The sequence below is a fragment of the Panthera leo genome, chromosome A2, assembly GCF_018350215.1.
Source record: "Panthera leo isolate Ple1 chromosome A2, P.leo_Ple1_pat1.1, whole genome shotgun sequence".
NCBI classification, from domain to species: Eukaryota; Metazoa; Chordata; class Mammalia; order Carnivora; family Felidae; genus Panthera; species Panthera leo.
Genome location: NC_056680.1, coordinates 158,012,710 through 158,039,843, shown reverse-complemented (window position 1 = coordinate 158,039,843; position 27,134 = coordinate 158,012,710). Strand labels below are relative to the sequence as shown.

The following is a 27,134-nucleotide window of genomic DNA, read 5'->3' as shown; positions in this document are numbered from 1 at the left end:
TGGACCTATAGTTCCATGAGCTGTCCATTAGATCTGGTAAACAAGGCGTGCCTTGTTCCAAAGACCCATTATCAACACGTGCCTTAGGTTGTACTTGCAAATACCGTAATTGAAGATAGGATATGATGGTCTGAAATACGTTTCTTTGGTTGGATATAAGGTTAATCCAAGCTTGAGAATAGTGAAACTAAGTGGACCAAAGGAACACAGAGAAAACAAAGGCATGGTGGGGAAAGAAGATGGGCACATTGCATTATTTTGGAAGTGGAGTTATATACAATCAGAAAGGATAGCCATTCCTTGTTTCCCACCACTCACATCCTCTTCTTCTTCAACAGAAATCACTGGAGTCTTGTTCTCTAAATGTTAACATGACCCCATATTTGGAGACAAGTTATTGCTTCGTTAGAAATATAGTCATCGTTCATTTAGTCGAATACTTGTTGAATATTTGCTCTTATTGAACCGGACATTGTGCTATGTACTAGGATTTCACCCCTGAGCAAGAGAGAGAACACTTTTGCCCTCAAAGCTGGTGGCCAGTGGTTGAATAATGAGATTAGAATAAGTCCTCATCACTTTGATACTAACATTTATTCAAGTAAATGTTGACTAGGTAACCATTCTAGTATCTTCACATATTCTTCAAATATGAGTATCATCAGAGAGAGAAAAATATCATCATCATCCTCATTCCAGATATCTTCAAATAGTCTGTCGCATGGAAAACTATCTCAAAAGTCCCCCCTACATTTTGGAACTTAAATGGCAAAAAGAGTCCAAATATTTTGGTTTTATGGACACTCTGAAGTGACTAACTCTGTTGAATGGGGCACTGAGAAAATTCAGGCCTTTTCAATAAGTCGAAAAACACTGGTATATCTCTAGGTAAAGTCCTTGGATTGGAATTTCCTTCTGGAAAACAAGCTGTTCAACTGTGCCCAGAAATCAGTGAATTCCCTGAGAAAAACAAAAGTGTCTAGAATAGAAACGCTTGCCAGTGTGACTGCACACTCCAAGAAGAATTTAGCACTCATTTCTCTGGTTCTATAGGATCTATGTAGGATGCATTCTCTAGTGAGAAAGAACAGAATGTGGTTGAGTCTAATGGGAAAGCTTCTGGTATAGAGAAAATCCACCTGGAATCTGGGCTTTCGGCAGTGCTAACTGGCCCTGGGCACGGCGAGATGCTTCACGTCATAATCAGATGTTAAGTGTATGAAAGGCTGATGAGGAAGAGGACATAAACTAAAATCGACTCCCCAAATCCCAGTATATTTTAAAGGTCTCAGAGAAATACATGACAATTAGTGTTACCTGGTCTAAACGCTCCGAAGGTATTTGTTAAAAAATAGTTCATGTTTATATTGTTTAACATTAATGGAAAGGGTATAGTTAGAAAACACTGGTCTTCAATGCATGTATGAAACATCGTTCAGAAAACTGGGAAGAAGATGGTGAAACAAATTCATAATATTCAGAACATGGAACCTAGTCTTCATTTTATTACATTCTTCATTTTCTGGAAACCCAACTTTCTTTTAACTTTAGTCTAACATGCATATATCTGAGTCACATTAGAAGAATTGTTCTTCCAGAACTGCAATGAAAAACTACCTTTCTGGGGCTCCTGGGTGGCTCAGTTAATTAAGCATCTGACTTTGGCTAAGGTGATGATCGGGTTAGTGACTTAGATCCCTGAATCAGGCTCTGCACTGACAGTGTAGAGCTTGCTTGGGATTCTGTCTCTCTCCCTCTCTCTCTCTCTGTCTCTCTCTCTCTCTCTCTGTGTGTGTGTGTGTGTGTGTGTGTGTGTGTGTGTCTGCCCCTTCCCTGCTCTTGCTCCCACACACTCTCTCAAAATAAATAAACTTTTTTTTTAAAAAAAACTACCTTTCTCCATGACATTGCAGAGCTTTGACTCTGACAAATCTAACCTACAATTTACAAAGTGATTATTTTCAAAAATCTCCCATTATTTATCTCATAGATTAAGGAAAATATAATTTCAAATGAGTGTCCCCAGAGAAATGCTGTAACTTTGAAAAACTAAAATATACCATTTATCCATTTATCTTTGGACAAGGAATTACTAAATGTGGTATATTAATATAATGTGTATGCTTTGAATATCAAAATATGTAGTAATTTCCTATTAATACTTGGATTTAAAGAGGAAGGGAGAACACTCTTATAATTGACTCAACATTTATACGGGTTTACTGTTTCTCTTTTAAGTGTTGCTATATCAAATCACAATTCTAGATAAAAAATGGAAGGATCAAGAAAAATAGTAAATAGGCAAAAAAAAAAAAAGCTAGAAGAAAAGTTTAGTACATACCTATAAATTCCTAGTTGTAAACTCATATGAAAATATCCAGTTCCATGAAAGAACAATAGCTAAACTATAATCAGGGAGCAGTATGCATGCCTTTTAGATTTTTGAGAACTCAAGCAACTTTTTGAAGCAAGCTTAATGTTTGTAAAGTCTGTTTGAGTTTGGAAATAGAATTTTATTTATTCAAGAGATTAAACTAGTTAGAAATGGGTTGCAAAAAGAATGCCAAGAAATCAAAGTTTTATCCGAGGAACAATCAAATTTCAAAAACAGTCCACAATATTAAGTGGATTGCTTCTGAGTGTTATAAGTATATAGAATTTCGGAAAAGTTAGAAGAGTACACAGGAAGCAATTTAGACCGCGTGTTGAGTCTGGTCTCTGGGGTCTGTGTATTGAATCTGTACGGTCCTCTCTGTGAACATACACCTTAATTCCCTCATATAAGATCAGAGTAAGTTATATATATATATATATATATATATATATATATATATGCAATTAGATTATTGTGAGAATTAAAAATAATTTATATGATATATCTGACACATGAAAATGCCATTCTTCTTCTTCTTCTTCATGATGATGTAAATGAATATACCAAAATTTTATTTTATTTTATTTTTAACGTTTATTTATTTTTGAGAGACAGAGAGGGGCAGAGCGTGAACGGGGGCAGGCAGAGAGAGAGGGAGACACAGAATCTGAAGCGGGCTCCAGGCCCTGAGCTGTCAGCACAGAGCCCCACGCGGGGCTCAAACCCACGAACCGCGAGATCATGAACCTGATCGGACATTTACCCAACTGAGCCGCCCAGGCACCCCTCAAAATTTCAAACTGAAGTTCCAAAATTTCAAGTACATGCCTCAATACATTCACATTTCAAAATCATTCAGAAATGTCCGTATTAAAAAAAAAAAAACAACCTTCTATCAAAAAATATTTGAAATTGGACGTAAAGAAGAGGAATTTATTAATTGGCACTAAACCTGTGGGAAATAATAAAATGCATGTTGAAATACAATTTTAGAAATTTCTTTGGAATTTGAGAGGACTCTGAAGAAGGCCTATAGAAGTACAAGGCAAGATGTGGGACGTGTGAACCGAAGTACATATCTGCCAACATCAGAGCCTTTTCTAAGATTTAGAAAAGTGTCTTTACTTCAATTAAAAGAGTAGAACACTCTTGCTTTCAGTAATCCCAAGCATTATGGGGACACTACCCTATTAAGACTAGAAAATAGGTATAGAGGGATGGATTTTCCTTAGGAACAATGGGGACCCATTTTCTAAGGCAATAGTTTGAGGAGAGACAGGGGTCAAAAGAAGAAATTTTCACAAGTATAGGCTGGACAGAGACGAATAGAATAACAAGGAAAATTCAGTTAGGGTGGCAATGGTCCAAGGAAATTTGAAAGAAGTCAGTTCAGCTAGAAGAATTTGCAGACTGCTGTTTCACCCCCCGCCCCCCCTGGGTTGGTCAAAGTTTTTTTCTCGTCCCTGAGATCTTTCCGGACCAAAATCTACTACAGCATCTTCCGTTGCTGGAAGGAGAGAAAATCTTTCCACAAAGAATCTTTTCAGAAGCACAGAAGGAAGAACCATATACTCAAGCCAGAGGGCTTCACCCTCTTCCCAGATAAGAATGAACTCTTTTCTGTGGCACGGAGTCTAGAATGATCTTGGATGGTACCAGTTTCTTCTTTCTAGACACTTAGCAGATTGGCGAGTACACAATAATAGGGGGGACCATGTGCAACGCAACAGACAACTTTTCAGTAGCAGCGACAACATCAACAATACGTTGAGGTTAAGAGAACTTGTCGTGTGGCGTATAAATTATAAACACTTAACCTGATTTGGGAGATGGTTTCCACGTGAAATTACTTCCTTCCATGCTGTAACAACACATGATGCCTGTGTGTTGAATATCCCAAATTGAAGGTCCTCCAAGTTTTCCTTAGGTGCTTCTCGGACTTTCATTCCCCAATTTCTTCTCACCGGTGTTTGATGATACCAGGCCTACCGACGACGTTGAATGACGTCAGGTAGCATCCGAAAGCCAGTCCAGGTATTAGATAGAACTAGCAGCCAGGTTAGACCAGGGAACATAATCCAGGAACCAGGACATTTTGTACTGGGGGATCTGGGCGTTTCAAGACCAAACAAACAGACGGACAGAAGGACAGAAACACTCATTGGTCCAGGAAGCTGGTCCAGGAATCAATCCAGGAAGCTGGATTGATTTAAATCTCTCTGCAATTTATTTCCGTCCTCAATTCGCAGTGGTGAAGGTATTGGATGTAGCAGGCTTGGAAGTGATAATTACTGTCTAAACAGGTTATGCTAGTTCGCACAGTTACTGCCAAAACATCTAAAGCTAGGTTCCATGGTTCAGTGTCCCTAAATTCCTATAAGGATGCCATGCCTCATCCAGCACCAGGAAATGATAAGGCCTCTTGAGCGTACTCAGAGTTGAAGAAAATTATGGAACCCATAGTTGTCTTCGATATTACCTACATAAAACCAAGACTAAATTCTATTTCAGTTTGTTCCAGGTGATGATTTAAAAATGAATTTTGGAGATGGCTTTAACTACATGCCTCAGTTTAGACATGGTTAATTCTTCTTTTAAAAATGTGTTTTATTTGAATATATAAATATTAAAGTTCTATTATATCAATTCAGCTAACATTCAAATATCGGTGGTACTATAATTTAATGATACTCGAGATAGCTTATATGATAATATAGTAATTAATGATCTCTTGGTCTATTGAACTTTCTGCTTGATTAGTATTTAGTCAGGAATGAGGAGGAGAGAGGAAAGATAGTTTTTGCATTTATATCTTGTTTAACAATATTTCTAATATATATTAGCACACATACCTGTTTTAGTACGTTGAGTAGGGTGACATAAACGAATCCTTCTTTGAAAACTCATGAATTTGATAATGCAGTCCTTCATTTTAGTTGCATACGCTGTAATTGAGGGTGTGAGATGAAAAGTCTTCTGATTTCAAAGTTAGTGTGACATTCTTTTAAATTTGTTTTTCCTGATCTTCCGTTCAGGAATACCTAAGTACCCACACAGCAAGTTGGAACTGAACTTTCTTACCATCCCAAAGGCAAATCTCCAGTCCCTTAAGAGACCTAATGGAAGTGAGGTTGTGTCTGAAGGTCAAAATGTCCACAAGTGGGTGACCTTCAGGAGAGACCTATCTTTTAATTTATGTCATCATTCTGTGTGGTGTTTTTTTCTTCTTTTTTCGTCCGAGTGATACCATTCCAGGGGCCAAGAAGTAGTACTAGACAGTAGAAAAACAATTATTTGACTATTTAGTGTTGTCTCTGCTTGTAATCCTTTGGAACCATGCTTGTAGATGGTTGGGGAAGATTCTATCTCCTTCACAGGTAACTTCAAGTCATATCATAGGTATGCCAGCTTTCATATTTTCCATCTACATCATTTTCATAAGTGACAAGTAGAGAAGACAATGCTTGCGTGTTTAAGTTCCAGTCACTGACATTAGGCTAATAATTGGTTGTTACTACAAAGGTTATGGACTTACCTGTCCGCATTTTCATCTCTTAGAAGGTTCTACACCTTTTTGTTCCTCGTTCTGAAGTTGCCAGGGGAGAATAAAAATCACTTACACATTTCCATTTTGGGAATCAATGGAATCAGTTAGCTAAAAAGCCGACTTCCTGGGGTAATTTCATGTTTTTAATTTGAGAAAGACAGAGTGCAAGTGAGGGAGACGGGCTGAAGGAGAGAGAGAGAATCTCAAGCAGTCTCCACCCTCAGCACAGATGCAAGGCTCCGTCTCACACCCGTGGGCTCATGACCCGAGTGGAAAGCAAGAGTCAAAAGCTCAACGAACCGAGCTACCCAGGCACCCCTGTTTTCCTTCTCAAGATTGGTCTTCTGATAGGAAAACTCATAAGGTAACCTCACCCGAAGATAGTCAACTTCACCTTCAAATGGTCCACTTGGCCACGATAGTCACCTCTGATGACTGTCCAGTGCCTCCTTAAAGAGGAGGCTGAGCAAATAGAAAATCAAACTGAACTAGTCACAAGATACCTGGCGACATCACAAACGTATTTGAAAAGATCCAACGTTGTTGTACGAAACTCGTCTGTGGCCTACGCTCCTTCTCCCCACGTTTGTTCCCAAATCACCATCATTGCATCAAACAGCATAATCCGTTCCGTCCTTTCCTCCTCATCTAACTTGACCTCCTTTATCGGAATTTGCTCGGAATTTATGACTCACAGAGAGCCAAATCAGGGCAAATGGAGAAATGAGTAAAAAAGAAAAGTTGCACACAGTAGGTGTGTCCTAGGAAAATGGCACTGGCCACGATCCCCACTTGAGTAGGATTCACCAAAACTAGGAATTGGGATTTGAACCTTATAATAAAACAGATACACAAAAATCCATACTTTTATATAGTTCATAAGACTTCTAGCCAGAATGTTTCCAAAATGCCCATTTGAAAATGGGATTTCATAAAACTAAAACTAAACTCCAGTTTCAAACCCGAGTCAAACTTTACTGCCTTTGGTGGTGGAAATCAGTAATGCAGTAGAATTTCCCTTAACGATTCGGTGAAGACCTTTTATAATAAATATTTAGTTAAAGCATCTACCTCACAGATCCATTCTGTGTAAATGTCTCCGAGTAAAGCATTCTCATTCATTCATTTAGCAAAAAATTTTAGTTGCTCAGCTGAATTCTATTTCTCTGATCACTGCATTTGAAGATGACTCAAGACCTGACAAAATTGTTTTATGATAATTAACAAACTAATTAGCTTCTCAAGACTACTCTGGAAATAAGGTACAGAGAAATTAAATAACTCTTCTCCTTTATTTGAGTTCAAATATCAGACAGCATATGATCCTTATTTTCAGAAAAAAAATAACCCCAACATAGATATTTTGGTTTCTCTAAGAAAAATGAGGAAGAAAGCTACCCAGATGATCTCAGCCAGCAAATACCCTTTGCTTACCTATTTCTGCTGAAGACTGTTATTGGAATGATTACCTTTAGCCTTTCCTCATTGTCCAATTGCTTGAAGCACAAAGAAATGTAAAGAAGATGACCATATTCCAGCTCTCATTTTTGAATAAACCTCAATAATAGAAACAGAAAACAAAACCATGTCAACAGAATATCATCAGAACATCAAACAGTTTGTGAAGGTCTAAGTCTTGAAACCTCGATTCCTGAATTCAGAGCATTAGCTCACATTCCATGGTGTCTGTAACATCAAGTACATGAAACCAATGGACGAAAACTGGGTGAAGGAGAAAGTACTTTAAAACTGGTTACTGTGGATTCCCAAAAATGACAATATGAATGTAAATATTAATAAAGACGTCAAATCCAAATATTACCTTAACCTTTGTGCTATTTTATTTTTCACGTAGTTCTGTGACTACAGAGTGATCAGTTGACTTTAATGTAACATTTGTTCAAACATGAGAGGAAGGGTTTCCAAGATATTAGTATTTAAATCAATCCCCAAATTATTATTTTTGCCTAGCACTCCTTAGGGAAGGAATCAGAGGAAGAAAATAAATTTAAATTAAAAACTATATATATAAAAAAGCAATTTATGGTTCATAGTCTTCTAGAGGGCAGATTAAGAGATTAAGAGCAAAGTGAGAAGACTGGGTTCAGAGAAAAAAAAGTAGAGATAACTCTTCCTTTGCTCCAACAGGAAAGCTGACTAAAGAACATGGATATTTCAAAACATCAAGGAAAGAAAACAATGCATGATTAGCCTCAAATGCATCATTAATCCACTATTCTGTCAAATTCTATTTCTTCTGTCTTGCCAAAGAATAATCTCTACCATAACAGCCCTCCATACCAGAAAAAATAAAAATATTTATATTGCATTATTTACATTTGAAACAAAAATAAATTTAAGTAATGTGGAGACAAATAATTTTATAATTTAGAAAATAAGAATTTATTAAATAGAAGAGTGACACTAAGAAAACTGGCACTTCTCTGAACCAGTAAATATAGTATCTGGGCTTTTGAAGAACTGGCAACATCGAGATGGTTTCTTTTTTCCAACAAAAATATTTACAGAGCATTTCCAAGTTCATAACATTTAAATAACTCATTTCAATTTTGAAACACTACTTTCATTTTCATTCAGCTGTTTGGAGAAAACAATATCAGATGAAGTAAGTGATGCAAATATCTCGTACAAATATCCATTCATTCATTCATTTCACTCCACAAATATTTAGTGACTTCCTTCCATGAGTTAGGCATTGTTTTAAGCACTGAGTATAAAGAGCACTGGACAGAACCATTAAGATGCCTATCTCCTAGGTGTTACATCATAATGGGATGGGATGAAATATTATTCATAAATACCCTGCTAAATGATTGCATGAAATTAATATTAATATCACTCAGAGTCTGATGGGCTACCATAGATTTAATAGATTAATAAGGACTTCTTCTGGAAGTTTTTTTTTTTCTTTAAGCTGAGACTCAAAGAACAAGAAGGAATTAATCATATGAAGATGGGAAAGAAAGGCCTTTCTTTCTTTCTTTCTTTCTTTCTTTCTTTCTTTCTTTCTCTGTGTGTGAAGAGAATAGCTTTTACAAGTCTCTAAACTGGGAACGTGTAGAGTATAATTGTGGTGCCGTAGCTCAATTTGATTAGAGACCAAGGAGTAACCCGGAGAAGAGTAAGTAATGAGGTGTTCAAGAGAGAGAGGAGCCAGATAGAGTTGCCAGAATAGGAGGAAGGCAAGTCAATTAGAAAGCTATTGTCACGTCAGGCAAGGTAATGATAGCTTGAACTGCCATAATCCTAATGGAGATGGGGAGAAATGGATGGTTTGGATGAGATTTTGAAGTTAAGGTCATTGGATCTACTAATGGAAGAGGAAATCAAGTATGCCTTCTATTTTCATGCATTTATGTATTTATTTTAAATTTTTTATTAAGTGACTGCATGCCTAATGACACCATTTACTGAAACGAGGAGGGCTCGGGCAGAAGATTTGTAGTGAAGACAATTATTCTCTTTTGGGATATTAAAATTTGTAATGCCCAGGAGAAATTCAAGTTTGGATGTCAGATACGTAGATAAACATCTGGCCTGGGGTTTCAGGTAGAAATCGGGTCTGGACATAAATTATACAAAATCACCTGAGAAGAATGTGAAGATTGAAAAAGGAAGGCATGTAAGAATAGAGTCTTCGAGCACCCCAATATTTCAAAGCTAAACTGGGCAGTATGAGGAAGCATGGGTGATTGAGACAGAGTGGCCAATGGCTAGGGAGAAAACCAGAAGGTTCTATGTTACAAAAATTAAGAACAGTAAGAGTTTTCAAAGCTGAGCTAGAATGAGTTGAATTTATGTAATTTATTTTCAGGTTATTTCAATATTCATGAGCTCTGTTTTATTAACTTTCTTCTCTCACCTTCACCTGAATACACCCTTGCTGTTCTTTAACTCCTGCTAATCTTTCTGTGCTCCAGCAACGAACAAACAAGCTGCCTTCACCAGCGCTTTTAGGGTGACATCTCTCCACCAGCCCCAAGTGTGCACGTGGACAGTGCAAATAAGAAAAGGCAGCCTCTTGGTTTATTTCCTGACACACCATGTGAACGTTACCATGAATTTTTTAAAAATGGTGGAAATGCATCCAGGTGGAGAGGGGAGATGTCACCCTAAATGCCCTGCTCCACCCATTTATCTCTTCAGACTTGGTCTATTTCTGACCCCAGAGAAAGATAACCCATGGGTCATAGGAGTCAGCGTTCAGGTCGCAGGGTAAGAAGTAACAGGGGATCTCAGAGTAGAACACATTTGCCTTTCTAGGGAGCACTGGAGTGTTGTTGGAGAATTGTGCTTATTCAGTCTCTTGGTTCCAATTAGGCTCCCTAGTGATATTTTATAGCAACCATAAGTAGGTAGTGCTATGGGTTGAATTGCATCCCCTCAGAGTTCATATGTCTAAGTCCTAACCCCAACCCTTAAAATGTGACTGTACCAAGACACAAGGTCTTTAAAGAATTAACCTTAATTTAATTAAAGTTTTAATTAGCTTCAAGTGAGGTCACGAGGGTGGGCCCTAATCCAACACAACTGATGTTCTTTTAAGAAGAGGAAAGTTGGCTACAGAAAGGTCCAGAAAAAGACCACATGAAGACCTTGGGAGAAGATGGCCACCTACAAGCCCAGAAGGCAGGAGTCAGAAGAAACAAACCCTGTTAACGTTGATCTCAGACATCTGGCGCATCTGGCCTTCAGGACTGTGAAGAATTACATTTCTGTCTTTTACACTGACAAATCTATGGTGCTTTGTTTTGGCAGCTGTAGCAGACGAATGCGGGAGAAAGTTTTCTACCTGCATGCAGTGTAGGTAAAGAATTACACAAGTTCGATCCCGAGTCTTAAAGACAGTTTCTTTGAATTCTCTTTCCACCTTTCCTGTTCCTCTTGATGTATAAGGATGAGAATCGAATGAAACAAGAACTAGGCTGTGTCACTTAGTTGAGTAGTCAGGCATGGCATCCACGGTCAGAAGCTCCATTGCCTTTCCTGCAATACGTCATATCTGGTTAAGTGTTCAGTGAAGCTGGTCTTTGTTATAGATTGCACCAGACTGCTAGTATAGAAATATGGAAATGAAGTCAACCCATTTGCACTCTGGAGTCCAATCTAGAGCCCCAGTAACACGTAGAAAGAATCCTTTTACCCAATGGTAATCATCTTTAAAGACGGATCAATATCAAGTTTCTTCCTTCAAAAAGTGCAACTATTCTCAGTTTCAACCCTCAACTGTCCCCTCTTTATATTTCCAATATAGACCCTTTTTAAAGTCAGCACTTAAAAACAGAGTACTTTGACATTGTGAAAATGCATCATCTGTATAACTTCATTTTTATTCACTTCACATATTTCAGTAAAACCTTTACATCTTTTCTGAAGTGCCAGAGTCTAGAACAGTGGTTCCCAGTAACAGAGATACCACCTCGAGGGAGAATTTTGGAACACTGAAGTGCTCTTTGGTGGTCATAATATTGTAGAGGGTTTCTGCACTTACTCAATGAACCACGCTAGGCACTGTGAATTGTGCATTTATAGTTGGACGTTGGTTTCTGATTATTGAGTCTAGAGTCCAAGTTAGTTTTACAATAAATTCAAAGAATTTTCTGTACACTTTTCAAATACTCCCACTTTTCCAGAAACACAACCCGCGTGACTTGAGAGAAAATTCCAGTTTGTCTTCTTCCCCAAGAACTTGACATCATACATCATTTCAGAAAATCATGCGACTCATGGGGACACCACTTATGGGACTAATAGATCTCTGACAGTAGGATCTCTGTCTCCACTACATGTGTAATTCACACAAACGTGGTGACTCTGAATATAGCTAAGGTTCTGCAAACTTCATGATGTTTTCCAATCTCAGGGTGCTTGAGTATTAATGAGTAGAATTGCCTATCATTTATTATAAATTACTTTTTATAGTTTCCATTTACATTAGAGTGAAGGTGCTATATTGATATGGGGTCATTATTTTAGTAAGTTATATTCTCTATATTCTCTTTCTTTCAGAAAGTATTAAAAAATTGTGTGTTTAAAGCAGTGTTTTACCTACTGGGGTTGACTTGTTTCTGATCACGATGATATGGGGGTTTGCATTAAAACTTAAATCTTCTTGTAGGTATGTGCCTCCGAAACATTAGAACCAAAAATCAGACCTCTTGCTATTTAAATCTCTCAACTAGTTTTCAGTTAAACTGATTGGAAAGGAAGAAAACGTTTATTAAAGGTCTGCAAAGATGGCTATTTTTATTCGTATGTGCAACCACTTCAAGAGTTTTTGAAGACTGGAAGGAAGGTCATTATTTCAGTGATGTGACTCTCAATATACTCTCATTAGCAAGCATATTTTTTCATTGTTTCAACCTTAGACCTAAAACTCAGCATAATTAGCGGTATCTATTTTGGTTGGTCAGAAGCTGGTTCATTACCTAGCTAAATTCCATGAAGTTAATAAGGTTTTTGATTCATTATTTAGCAGATACATATAGCACTTCCTAAATGCCAGGAACCATTCTAAAACTTTACCAATATTAGCTCATTTTAGTTTTACAACAACTACCTTATTATCCCCATTATACAGAAGAAACTGAGGAACCGACAGGTTAATTTGCTCAAGGTCAGTAAGTTGCAGAGCCTGGATGTACAACTCTAGGCAATTGGGCTCCAGAGGCTACGGGCTTGGCTGTACATTGCCTTCTGAAACTGCCATACAGCAAACGAGGAAAAGTTTGCATTAAAAAGTCTAACGGGCAAATGATTAGGATATGTTGGTTTATCGTCTTAAGGGATCTTTAAGTTTCCACCTATGTTAAATAAATTGATCACCTTTTGTCAGGTATGGATAATTAATTGAAGGCCACTTGCAAATACAGATCAACTGAACTGTTTATCATAAATGAAAAATCATATACAAGTGTTGACTGAAATTTCCCCGCCCTGAAAGAGGAGGAAATAAAAAACACAATAGGCAGTATTAATTAGACTTATGATAATTTGAGAAAGAATGAGGAGAGGGAGGGAGGGAAGAAAGAAGTGAGGGATGGAGAGAGAGAGAAAGAGTATTTCATTGTATAACACAGAGCTTTGTTCACAGGACTCCGATTTTCAAAACGTGCGTGTGATATTCTAATCTTTGAATCGATTAGAACATTATGTAACCATTTAAGAAAACGATCCAGAATCTGTGTCTTGGCTGTTTGTGAATGGAGGTTGTCATTGGGCCATTGCTAGGAGAAGCGAGTTACTTGCAGGTATCAGTTAATTCCGGTTATTGTGAGAGTATTCCGGGGAAGCAGCAATGATAGAAGGTGAATGACAGAAAATAAAATTTCTCCCGGATGCAAACACTATGGTTTTTGTTGTTATTTATTTTGCTCTTCTTTCTAAGTTTTGTTTTCATTTTTAAAAATTTGTCAAACTTTTAGCATGTGCTTAGCCTGTTATCCTTTGTTGACTTCCAAATACCACCATTGGGTCATTATTTACGTTTTCATGTCATTTTTCTTTCCCTCTACAGTAATCCTTTTTGGGTATGACAGCCGTATAGTTTTGTTTGATTTATCTGAGAGCTTAGAATTTGGGGTCTGTGTCTCATAATTTTCCAATATTGTTATAGTACAGTTTGATATTTTTTGCTGTTTGTTTTCTTTTCAACAACGGCCCTTTTACCTTTTTGCTTTTTACCTGAACAAAATTATCATTTGTCCTAGACAGAAATAGTCACATGTCCTATCAATCAAGATAATATGAAGTAATATAGTAAGTCTACTTTCTTAGGCTAGTCAAAATAATATGTTTCACACATTTCTTATTGTTAAATCCAGATGAAGGTTTACACCAAAGAAATTGATCCCTGAAGAATAAACATCTATCTATATATGAGGAGATCTGGGTATTTAAGTAACGGAATGTTCTAGGGTCCTTCTATGATGACATTACGTTGTAGAGAAAGTGCTTATTTTTCAGTGCCTAGTCACCTAGTATCCTACTAGTTTAGTTATGGTTATCAGCTGAAAAAAGTCACAATATGTTTTTCAACTAAAACTTATACAAATAGGGAAAACAGGGCAGACAAAAATCAGAAGCTACAGGTACCAATATATTAAAATATTGAACCAATATATTAAAATATTGAATTTTATGAATTATGAATAATTAAAAATTATTCATAATTTTATGGATAATCCAGATAATTTTCTGGATTGCAAGATGGCCAATTGTTTTAATCGATTGTGTTTGACAATAGTCAACAATATGCTTTTTTAATACCCTGTTTTCTAAGCTCAATGATACCAAAAACCTGGGATTATTAGCCAAATGGTTCCCCACCAGCTGACTTTGACCTAGAGGACATCTGTACCCTGTTTATCTTAATAGCTTTAAATTCGTTCTTACATGAAAAACATCTATTCAATGTTCGTGAAATCATAATGTCACATCCACTCCAATACAAAGGCTCTACCCCAACTCTGCCTAGGATTCTAGTTGAATTTGAAAGACAATAAATAATATTTAAAATTCCTTAAGGAAGAAGGTCACTCTCTTACAGATTGGTTTAACCTAATTCCAATCTAATTTAAGTTCTTCATTTTAGGTCTGACAAATCAGTTTAGTTGTAATACAAGCATCAATAAAAGTATGTAGTTATACATCCCTAGTCACACATAGGTATGCATAAATAAAACATGTATATGTTTTATAGGCTTCTCATTTTAACATTGTGTGAATATGCCCATTTCAACAAACACTCTTTATAGCACGCCTTTAAAGTCATACCCTAATTCTCAATGGAAAACTTGGAGGTCACATATAGAATTGACTTGTCTAATATCTTACTGCTGATTATGTCATTTCCAATATTGGCATTTACCAATTATACCGCAATTAACATTTTCGTGCCAACACTTTTGCACAAAGCTCAGCTTATTTGTTCAGAAGTGGCTCGGCAAATGTGTTTATTCTCTGCTTCTTATTTTCCTGTGATCCATGTGCTGTCCTTCCCTGTCATGTATGGTGCCCAGGGAGAGTCACAGTCATGAGCCTCATCACTTGGGACTCTGGCTTTCCATTGGTTTTGTCCAGTGGGAGGCACTGGCCCGGCAGGAGAAGAGAGAAATCGGGACATTTATCTCTGCCTCCTACTCAGTGGACCCAGGTCTGGCAGTGACCGAGTTCCGTGGTGTATTCTCTTTCCCTTCTCCTTCATGGTTGGGTCTCTTCAGTGATGGACTTACCCTCTTTGTGGCAGAGGTAGGAATGCCTCCCCCGTGCTGCTAGTCTCCACATAAATGTTTTACCGTGCTTTGGTTCTCGTCCCCCAGACCATGGCCCCGTAAGTAGCACGCTCATTTGTCTCTCTTCCTTTATACCCTTTGAGTGAGTCATCTATTTTCTGCCTGGACCTGCTAAAATAGGCAAAGGGCTGTAAAAGTATTCTTTGCATATTTGATACATTGTCACTCTTTTTCACAACTCAAATGTACCACTAGCAATGTGTAAGAATTCAAATATCTCTATAACTTGTGACTCTGGATTTTATGTTTATTGTCAATACGATGGGCAAGACAGAAAATAATGCACAGTACCTTTTGGTTACTAAAGAGGACAAATGTGAAGAGTGCGTGCGTGTGTGTGTGTGTGTGTGTGTGTACATGCACACACATTTACAGATCAAATAACTAGATAGTAAAGTGTCTAAAAAGCACTAGCCATAGGCTAGTGTTCACATTTCAGCTCAAGCACCAACTAGCGATGCGGATTGAGGCAAGACCCAGCCCTTCTTGTTTTGAAACATCTCTAAGCCGTTGTGAAAATTGTATGTGACATGGAGATAACAATAATATTCGAAGTGAAGTGTTTGGATGAGACGTCTCCAGTCCCTTTCCACCTTGTACCTGTGATCTTACATCTCCAGCAGTAACACCAGGACAGAAAGAAACCCTGGAGAGTTTTAGCATGCATGACGGACAAAGGAAACTCTACGTCATGTGTCGAGTCACTGAGGCATTGGTATGGCATTGTTTTTCGTTTTGTTTTCTTCGAAGAACGGCAAATATTATATATTTTCTCAGAAGGCCAAATGGAGCCAACTTAGAATTTTGCTACGTTCAAGGTCCAATTCTGTCAATCCAAAGCAGGCATGCTAATAAGAGAAGTGGATTCCCACATCCCTAGCAATTTGCATTTACTTATCCACTGCTTTTTCGGACCTCTTTGCTAGCAAATTTTGTTTTGTTGCCCTGACTCTGTCCAGAAAGGGCTAGAAAATGCTCCCCGAAATTATCTACCTCACGTAATAGAACACAATAGGTCGCATTATGTCTCTTAGCAGAGGGAGCTTCAGAGGAGTTTAAAAAGGCTGGGGGTCTTGAGGCACAGAGAGAAAATGGAATATTTCTGGGAAGATGAGAAGCAGGAACCTCCGAAGTAGCTCATTTGTACTGGAGGTAATGGTGTGAGAGAAAGGTAATGCCAGAGACTTTGAGAGGTTCAATGAAGTGGAAGAGGTGGATAGAGGGCGGACGATATTTGCTGCAAATGTCTAAAAGTTTCAATATAAGGACTGAGGCTGGCGAGAACGTACAGCGTGTCACGTACTTGCTTTGCATACGGGTATGGTGTCAGTGACTCACCCTCCACGGGTCTTGTGCTGTAAGTTGTTGGGTGATGGATTTGCCCTGCTTGCTCTGTCCACCCTCCAAGAGCGGAGCGCGGCTTGTGAGACATCTGTGCGGGGTTAGGAGGGCAGCTGGAAGCCGTTGGACAGAACGGAACCAACAGGCTCGTGCCCAGATGCAACTTGCAAGCGGAGTGCAATCCGGGCTCTGCTGACATGCTGAGCCACCAGGGCTGAGGAGGAAAGAGAAGAGTCTTCGGTGAGATGATTTGGAGAGATTAATGAATACATGGGTGGATACGAAATTCACCGGCGATAGTTTTCTGCCTTATTGGCAAGAAAAATAAGGCGCTGAGACATCATCACACGTTTCAGTAGCACAGGTGGATGCTTTAAAACAGACCTAGGCTTCTGTGTTCAGGAAACTTAATTTTTAAATGTTTTTTTTTTCTGACACTCAGACGATCTGCCCTTACAACAAACCGTTATTGAAACAACAAAAGCCCCCCAACCCCTCCTAAGTAAAAAGCGCAAGGGGCCTCCAGCAGCAGCCTCAGACCAGCAGGTGAGCGGAAGAGGAGGGCAGACGGCGGGCCCTGTGCTCCTTGGCAGCCGGCCAGCTTGGCCAGAGTTGGCCGGGGATCCATGACCCTTTGGCTCTCGTGGGAGAGCGTAAAGTTCTGTCAGCTCATCCATTCGGATAATTAGCAAAAGATATTATTTCCCTGCTCCATCTGCTTGCATTTTGGCTAATAATTGGAACACTGAATAATGTTCCCGAGTCCTTCAGCTCTCCGTCACCACGACCGAGCGCATCTCTGGGGAAAGACCGGGGACAGAGACCACTGAGACTCCTCAGCCCTCTTGTGTGAGGACGACCATGAACCCTGAGGCCAGCCTCCAGTCTAGAGACAAGTCAGGGCTCACCGGTCAAGGAGTCTAAGGAGGCCGGGATGGCGGGGACATTTCATTCTGCTAATCCAGAGCTTACCCCCCTTAGCCACAGACAAATGGCTGTGCGAACGGAGGGCTTAGTGACCCTGACGCTGAGAAAAGGAAAAGGGCAAAACTATTGACTCAGTCAGAGACTGAGTGTAAGAAATGGCTTCATCATGGTGGCTTGGAAATGTACTGTGGTTTCAAACATCCCGTAGCAGCCCTCTGGTGGATATTCGATTATGGATTTCTCCAGACAAGGACCTTGGCTCCTTCTTCACTCTGCATGGGAACTCGTGCAGCGCACCGCACAATGGCACAATTAGGTCCAGTTGGCCCGCCGACTGAAAGCACTTCAAAGCAGAAGGGCTTTGAATAGAAGCAGAAAGGACCTACTTCTGCATTTTGAAATGAGCGTTAAATAATCTTTTCAACTCTAAAGCTCTTCTCATATATATATTTTTTTCACTTGAACTTGGGAGCTAAATCTCAACAGGAGAAAATGCTTCCCGTCCACCAGAGCGTTTTTTTCGTGCCGTGTGTTTTATTGAGTATCTACCATAGGCCAGCGTCTGTGCTGGGCGCTGGAGAGGGCCGGTTGACTCCATTTCTGTAAGGCGACCGCCGTAGATTCGCAAAGTCAAGTGTTCTATTACCGATACGGATATGTTGAGAAATAAGGCAGTAGTGACGAACGTTTGCTGCTAGTTTCTTTGACATTTAGAAGATTTTATTATTGATGAATTATGAGAGGAAGTGGTTATTAAAAAAAAAACCAAATTTATTCAACTGATCATACACGTTTTTGCTCAAAATTCATTCTACTATAGATATATGATTTCCGCCCCCCCCCCCCCAAGGGCTAATAAGTGATAAAACTGGGACTGGAATGTAGGTTTTTAGACATACTGTTGCGTGTTTTTCCTACTACTCTTTGTAGTTTTCATGTCATTAGAATGGTGCCACTATTTCCTTTTTTAAATAAGAGCCATTGCAGTTTTTAAAAATGATTCTCTTACAGAATGTTTTCATGTTGCAGTGAGGAGGAATTAGAATAGAAAGATTTTCTGTTGCAAAGCAAAGTTGTTCTGTGTCTACAGCAGAAAGAAATGAAATCAAACATCAATGAATTTCAATGGCCAATTTAAATACTGTAATATATTTACATAATGTTTAATAATTTTAAGCTACTAATAGAAAAATATCATTTGGAGATTTGTATTTTGAATTTCAACCTCTCTAAAAGTTAAATTGACACAGAATAAGTAAATTTTCCTTAGAAGATAAAATTAATCAGATAGACACAATTATATATTTTACAAAATATAATTTATTGATTGATCAAGTTACCTGGAATTGTTTCCTGAACATTCGTTTTTCATAAAGTTCTTGACAGTGAACTGGACACTTTATTAAGATAAACTGTATGTCATTTATTGTTTAATTTTATTATCATTATTTTATTTTAGAGGAAGAGAGCACGAGCGGGGAAGATGGGCAGAAGGAGAGAGAGAGAGAGAGAGAGAGAGAGAATCTTAAGCAGGCCCCATACTCAGCATGGAGCCCGACACAGGATTCCATCTTACGACGATGAAGTCACGACCTGAGCTGAAATCAAGAGTCAGATGGACGGGCAACCGACTGAGCCACCCAGGCGCCCCTGCATGTTGTTCTTTTTTAAAAAAACTGTGTCTTTCTGTTGGTTTGAGTGCTAAGGTGGGTCACTGCTTTACGCTATATTTCTGTCGATCAGGCAACTAAGGCGGATTTATTTTAAAATGTGATGTTTTAAAATGCTTGCAGTGCCTCCTTCTGTAGATGAGTATAACGGGCCTTACAACAGTCTGGAAACCGGCTAATGTTACAGTGGTAGGTCTGAGCCTGCGTCGTGTAGATCCATGGCCGCGGTTCATCACTGGTATCCTCGTAGTTGTTTGGCAATCAGCTTCCTGGACAAAAAGCCTGGAATTGTAGCACATGCTGATTTCCATGGTGTATACATACCCTCGACCGTGGCTAATTTCAAGATACCAACATGTTCCTGAATGAGGCGTCGCAAGGCAGTGTGTTCACCATTTTGCATCATGTCTAAAGCATGAATCTGTATCTACAGTTTCTGATAAATATATGAGAAAGTACAGAGAAAAGAGAAGCAAGTAAGTCGAAGAACATGGAAAACAGTGAAACATATTAAAATGATTAGGAATTGATGCGTCTTTATTGCCTTCGTTTTCAATACAACTCATTTAACTGTGAATTTTTATAATTTAATATTAATAATGGTTTGGTTTAATAACTGGCTCCCTGCATTCCTGGATATTTACCAGTTAGCTCACGTGACTTTTCCAAGCTGGTACAAGCACACAACTAGATCACAAAAGAGTATGATAAGTCGTTTTGGTTGGTTGAAAATGTTTCCAATGTGCCCCCCGCCTTTTTCTGTGGTATACGTGGTGTGTGTGTGTGTGTGTGTGTGTGTGTGTGTGTGTGAGTGTGTGTGTGTGCTGTGTGTGTGGTAAGTACGTGTGCGTGGTGTGTGTACAAGTGATGGCATGAACTCCAAGCTTATAAATATTTAAATTGCATGCCATTGCACAAAGTTTCTGAAAAATAATTTAATGTTTTTTAACCCATGTACTTTTAAAGTAATAAATACATCCGACTTCATAGTCTTGTCTCCTGGCTTTCTGGAGAATCTCAATTCCGTTTAGTCCAAATAAACGCTTGCTATGATTCAACCCTAGATTTTTCATAGAAAACCTTTTATCACCTAAATATAATATTTATACCACAGAATTATTGCCACACTGGCATGTACAAGAGAACTCAGTTATGTTTCAGAGTAAATCTGCAACCAGACTGTCATTGTTCTGGTTGCACATTAATGCTGTTTCATATCATGAGCTACATTATCTTTCCAGATTCTGTTTTGTTGTGACCATTTTGTGCTGGGTGAAAACATTTACTACACGAGTTGATGGCTGATTTTTGTGGTTAAACATTCATACTAGGTAAGCTGATCGTAGGGGAGGGGAGGGGAGATACGCATTAGTATCAAAAAAGAAAAGACCTTTGGAGCGATGAAAAAACATCCTTAGAAGAATGAATTATAGCAACAAGGAAAGCCACTCGTCAGTAACACGTCTCAAATACAGGTTACTAGAAAGGACTTTTTGCCAGGATGTAGAGATAGTGTTCGTATACAGCATCTACTATGCGTATATGTCGATGCTTCTAGGTAACTCTCTGTGCACGGTATTGGCACAGCTGAGGGTCACTGAGGAGCTCTGTGTGCCTATACATTATGAATGTGGCCGCTGTTATAAGAGGCATGCAAAGAAGTCTTCGTCATCAGAGATGAGGTTGTCGAGTCGACAAATGTATCAAGCATCGTGTTGAGACTCTGGTAGCAGAATAATAAAGCTGTAAAACCTGCTGCAATCCTCCAACTCTAATTTCACTGTATTGATGTTGGGATGATGATTGCCATCTGGGGAGGCAGTCCTGATGTGCCAGATGGTACAATGAAACTCCATGGCCATGACTAGCATCACCGAAAAGCAGATTGGCAGCCCTCCTGGGATCTGATAGGTGTCCGGAAGGCCTGGAAACCCCAACAGCTGCTCTCTGGTCTGCCATCCTGCTTAAATTCGGAACATTAGAGGTCTATTTCTTCGCGCCTTCAAAGACTGCCCGGATAAAGAGGTAACACAGTGGGAGGAAGGGTGGGAAAGAAAAGGACAAAACTGCCTTGGTTATTCTCAACTAAGAGCAGAGTCGAACTTTCCCTCCAAACCAAAGAGTTGGATGAAAGGGTGCCAAGCGCAACTCTCAACCCACGTGGGATGCTGGATAGAGACCCGATGAATGGTCCAGAATGGACAATGCATTTTAAGCGGCCCCAGGGATAGGCCATGACCATAAAGAGAAGGAACAAGGACTAGCAGTAGAAACTTTGACAAGGGCTGCTTCTCTATGTAGGACCTGATGAGTCTGACCTCTCTAGAGAGAGGTTATAGTAATTTGTTTAGGAGACCTTTCTTTTCACATCTCCCAAACTATTCAGATTGGAAAACAGATGTTAGAAACTTCTTGACCACAGGATCAAAGCAACACAGGCCGTGCACCCTTTCGCTTAAAATTATGAAACGTCATGGGTGATTTCCACGCGTTCTAGAAAAGAGTGATAAAAAAAATAAAAATAAAGAGAAAAATTACACCGAGAAGCCACTAGGTGGCGAGTGTGCTATGTAGTGTCCAGGTCACCTCGTTAAGGTGTAGCGGTTTCATCTCCTACACCGAGGGATGGTGTCCGATTATTTCGTGGCCAGATAGATGTTTGAAATAGATTTTAGAAGCCAGAGTAAAGTTTCCAACGACTGGAGAGTCACTCGTGTTGTGAATTAGATGTTTTCCCCCAAAAGAAAGCAGCACGAAGAGCTACTTACTAGATCGCACGTGTCTTTATACCACCGGTCACTGCTCCATTGCTTTTCATCTGAATTCTCTGTTCTGGTTACTCTTTTAAGTCTATGAAATCTGGAGGTAAAAGCCCCTTCTTGGGCCACAGTTTCTCTCCTGTAGTTTTCCTATGTATTACGCACTGCTAATCAACCAAATAGACCTGAGATTTTTGCCCTTTTCAAGTCTTTGTTCTCTCTCGACGGTCCTCTTATGGGAAGTACCACATTTTAAGCACTACACGCAGAGGGGTAATAATGGCAGGGTTGGAAGATAAGATCAGCTGACATGGCCAAGTGCACAGCCAAAGTTACTCTGTGATGAAGCTTCTCCCTTAGAAAACCTCTCATTTATGAACCTTTTTGGGGGGATGGGGGGGTAATTAATTTGAGCAACCGATTAGGCAAATTTTAACAGTGATCCTTAGACTTTCCAAAGTACATTTTCTTCCAATTGGACTTAACAAGAAGTATTTTCTTTCTGTCTCACAATGAACTCTAATGAATCTTATATCCTTTATTTTTTTTCTTTTTTGATGTATTATTATTCCATAACAGAACAAGGAGAAAAACAACACAATCCTTATCTAATAGTGCTGAAATATCGTTTCTGATTTGTCAATTACCATATTAATCTTGAATTAAGTGGTTTATACCCTTTCTAAAGTTCACTAAGATTTTGCACATGGTGATTTCTGATGACTTTCATGTGTTACAAAATATTACAGAAGAGTCAAAACGTAAGGACAAAGTTCATTTGGAAAATCAATGTACAAAACACCCACAATCAGACATGGGTCAATTATTAAATTCAAATTATGTCCACATAAATTTCATGAACAATGAATAGATACACAAGAGAATTTTTAGTCTTAATTCTGTTCCCCTAAATTGCCACTTCTTCCTTGTAAGTGCTCTGAAATACTGGCCTTTCCTCCTTGGACAGCACCTTCAATTTCACAAGGATCTTGACAGATTCTGTCAATTAGAAAGCAATGTGATAATCCACATTAACTTATTAATAACTCATAAACTATTTTATCCTCAAGAGGATTGCCTTAGGGATAAAGAAATAGCCCAAATGAGGGATTTTCAGGGAGAGTATCTCAGGCAACAGAGTATTTTTCTACATCCCAGTATCATTCATGGTGGTAGGCCAGCCAGCCAAGACGTATTCTCCGAATGTTCTTCTTAACAGGAGGCTTAGACCAGTGTGCAGAGAGAAAGTCAGCCAGTCAGAACCGCAGCTCTATCACTTGGTGGAGTGGTTGTGCACATGGCCCTTAACCTCTCTGACCTCTGCTTCCTACTCTATTAAAAGATAGATGGCGCTGGTGAGGCAGTAACTGATACATAGGATTGGTGGGGGGTTAAACGAGGCAATACCTACATTTAATGCAACAAAGTTCTGAAGCAATAGTTGAATTATTAGTTGCGTTATTTTGCTAGTATGATGGATCAAATAAATTTCCAAGAGGCAGGCTTATCACCTTGTAATTGAAACTTACTAATTGTTTTCAAGGGAAACACATTTAAAACACTTTTACGGGTCTCCTGGGCAGCTCAGTTGGTTGAGCGTCCAACTCTTGATTTTGGCTTTGGTCATAATCCCAGGGTTGTGGGACCGAGCCCTGTGAAGGGATCTGCTCCATGCTAAAGATTCATTCTCCCTCTCCCTTTGCCCCTCCCTCACTCATGGGCACGCACTCTCTCAAAATAAAATAATAGATATTGTGAAAACATAATCATTTAACAAATAGGATTTATTAGAGGGTAAACACACATCCAGAAACACATTCTAGAAACAAAGAACTATAGCCAACAAAATCATCATTAAATTCATTACCTAATATAAGTGCATTTAGTGATTATAGATTTTATAATGCTTGAGATTTATTCAGATTTGCCTTTCTAGGAACATAAAAGAGAATTTTTTTCTCTTCAAATCTAGCAACAGTCTACTAATGAATGGTCCTTAAAAATGAAGCAAAATGTCATGTTTTGTTCTAAAAATTCGTTCAATGGTATTTTCATATTTTAATAATATTTTACTTAAAAAATCACAAGTTATTATGGAAATGTTAAAAAACATGTAGTCATAGAAGTTATGGGTCACTAAACGGTACACCTGAAACTAATAATATACTGTATGTTAACTAACTTGAATTTAAATAAAAACTTCTAAAAGACCCATGTAGTTCAAATATCCTTAAAATATTAACTTGGCTTATTGAACTTTATATTTTCATTAAAGTTTTTTTTTTACTGAAACATTTATGATTGTTATGCTGAAATTTTATCTGGTAGACATGTTGAGAATTAAAAATAAAAAACTTTGATTTGTATACCTCATCCCTTGGCTTCTGTATCTACTCCACTTTTCTAGGACCTGTTTAAACATTTGCTTGCCTTTATGTTTCCCCCTAGTGATATCAGTATTATATGTCATGTGATGCCCATGATTAATTACATGCATCACTGTAATCTACACGTATATCCATCTGGCCATAGCAAAATGGAAACCATATGAAATGCCAATATCCATAATAAAATACCTAAAACATTTATAGACACGCACCCAAATACACACGTGGTTAGTGCAGTGGGAAGTGATATGATATGATTCTTGGGCAGTGATATCTGGCTCATATAGTTAGAGAAGGAGCAAACATCAGTGTTCTAAGAGAAAAGAGTGAAGGGAAGACAATGGGCCAAGACAAAAAAGCTTCCATTTCTGATAGCTTTTAGAATCTTATTTCCAGGCTTCCTGAAACTGGCTGTATTTCCCTTTCCCTTACATTTCATGAACACTCAATATATCCCAGTAGTATATTTGTCTATTTTTGTTTCGGCTAACTTCAGTAGGTTTCTTATATATGTATACAAGCAAGCCATACTTCTTAGGAATATTTTGTGACATTAGAAATACATAGTATCTCTAAAATAAACAATTATAAATGTGTATTTCACTAAGCTCATGGTATGCCAGGACCCCTTAAAAATGATGTTACTACATGACTAAAGTACTGAAAATAAATTTTCTTAGGCGCCACAATTATATAGATACAACTCCCCTTTTTCCCCTATGTAATTATATACTTTAGTAGTACAAATCATTGCTGAAAGAATTATTTAATGAATAAAAATCAAGCTAGTCCAAAGCTACTAGTTGTTTCAGATCTTCCTGTAGAATTAGGTAGTTATTTTTTCATCAACATATATTAGCTTTTACTAAATCCTTATCAGAATAAATAAAGATTTATGGAAAGCTGATGCTTACTGTAACTTCTTAATTGAAAGATGATTTTACTGGTCACACTGAACATTGAAATTCATGCAAAAAAATTGTTATAGGTAAAGGGTAAAAATCAGAACTATCATTAAATAATAATTTTTTGCATGATTCCTGAAAAGGAAGAGGAATGGATTCATTTTCACCTAGGGAATGCAGCCAATGTTTTTGGAATCAAATAGTTTTTGTAACAAAACAGGGGAAAGAAACACCAACAAAATCTTGGATATATTAAAGATAGGAACAATTTGTAGATCATGAGACCATAATGTACCTAAGAACTCAGTAATAATACGTTCATTTTTTTGTTTTTCAAATTTTCCCAAACTAGGTTTGGAAATTTTTCAAGTTAATTTCATGTTTTTAAATTGTTGGAGTAAACATTTGAGCATTTACTTATCAAATTACTTACAGAGATGATTTTCTTCTATGGTTAAACTGTGACTTTGGGTCTGTTAGCCATCTGAATGTCTTCTTTGGAAAAATGTCTATTCATGTCTTCTGCCTATTGTTAAACGGTATTATTTGTGTTTTGGGTGTTGAGTTTTATAAATTCTTTATATATTTTGGATACTAATCCTTTATCAGATACGTCATTTGCGAATATCTTCTCCCATTCTGAAGATGGCCTTTTAGTTTTGTTGATTGTTTTCTTCTCAGAGTCACTCATAATCAGGGAAGAAAACAGGATGGAGGGCCTCAAAAAGTTAAAGACAGAACTACCTTTCCATCCAGTAATTGCACTACTAGGTATTTACCCAAAGGATACAAAAACGTGGATTTGAAGGCATACATGCACCCTGGTGTTTATAGCAGCCTTATCAACAATAGCCAAAATATGGAAAGAGCCCAAATGTCCATGACTGATGAATGGATAAAGAAGATGTGGTATACAAATACAATGGAATACTTCTCAGCCATAAAGAAAAATGAAATCTTGCATTTGCAAAAACATGGATGGGGCTGGACTGTATTGTGCTAAGTGAATATAAGTCAGACAGAGAAAGACAAATACCGTAAGAGTGAAATCATATGTGGAGTTTAAGAAACAAAACAGGTGAAAATAGTGGAAGAAAAAGAGAGAGGGGCAAACCATAAAACAGACTCTTAACTATGGAGAACTGAGGATTCCCGGAGGGGAGGGATTGGGTGGGGGATGGGTCAAATGGGTGATGGGCATTAAAAAGGGCACTTGTGGTGAGCACTGGGTGTTGCATGTAAGTGATGAACCACTAAATTCTACTCCTGAGACTAATATTACATTGAATGTTAATTGACTAGAATTTAAATAAAAACTTGCAAAAAGAAAAAAAAAACAAGGAAAAAACCCAAACAACTCTGTGACTCTGGGGAAAAATGCTGCTACACAAGTATCTCTGAACATTAAGAAAATACATTCATGTAAAATGGTACAAAGAGTGGCTTAAGCCATACGAAGTTGCCATCTTTTGTAGGTAAAAATGGCAAGGTCATATTGTTCAATGTAAGAATCATTTATATATATAAAAATCATATATATACATATATATGATTTTAGCATCATGTATGGATAGAGACAAGACCTTGAAGTCAATTTGAAAAAAACAAACATAGATATGCTTCACATGTAGAAGCATCAATGATTTAGAAAACTATTTTCAGTATTTCTTTAACCTTATGGATATGTTATATATATCTCCTGTAAGTATATATTTTGGGGTCCCTGGGTGGCTCAGTTGGTTGAACTTCCGGCTTTGGCTCGGGTCATGATCTCTCAGTTCAACAGTTCGAGTCCCACGAGGGGCTCTCTGCTGTCATGGCAGAGCCCATGTTGGATCCTCTGTCCCCCCCTCTCTCTGCCCCTCTCCTGCTCACACTCTTTCTCTCAAAAATAAATAAAACATTTAAAA

General features: G+C 38.2%; 1 long non-coding RNA gene across 1 annotated transcript in view; it reads right to left on the bottom strand.

Annotated features, from left to right (window-relative positions):
* Positions 1-5,909: 5,909 nt before the first annotated feature.
* The window catches only part of LOC122213591, a 29,146-nt gene continuing 7,921 nt past the window's right edge, over positions 5,910-27,134 (bottom strand). The window contains exons 3-5 of the long non-coding RNA XR_006199594.1: positions 16,574-16,790; positions 7,391-7,478; positions 5,910-5,960 (exon numbers count right to left, since the gene is read on the bottom strand). This is a non-coding gene — a long non-coding RNA (uncharacterized LOC122213591). The remainder of the gene's footprint in view (positions 5,961-7,390; positions 7,479-16,573; positions 16,791-27,134) is intronic.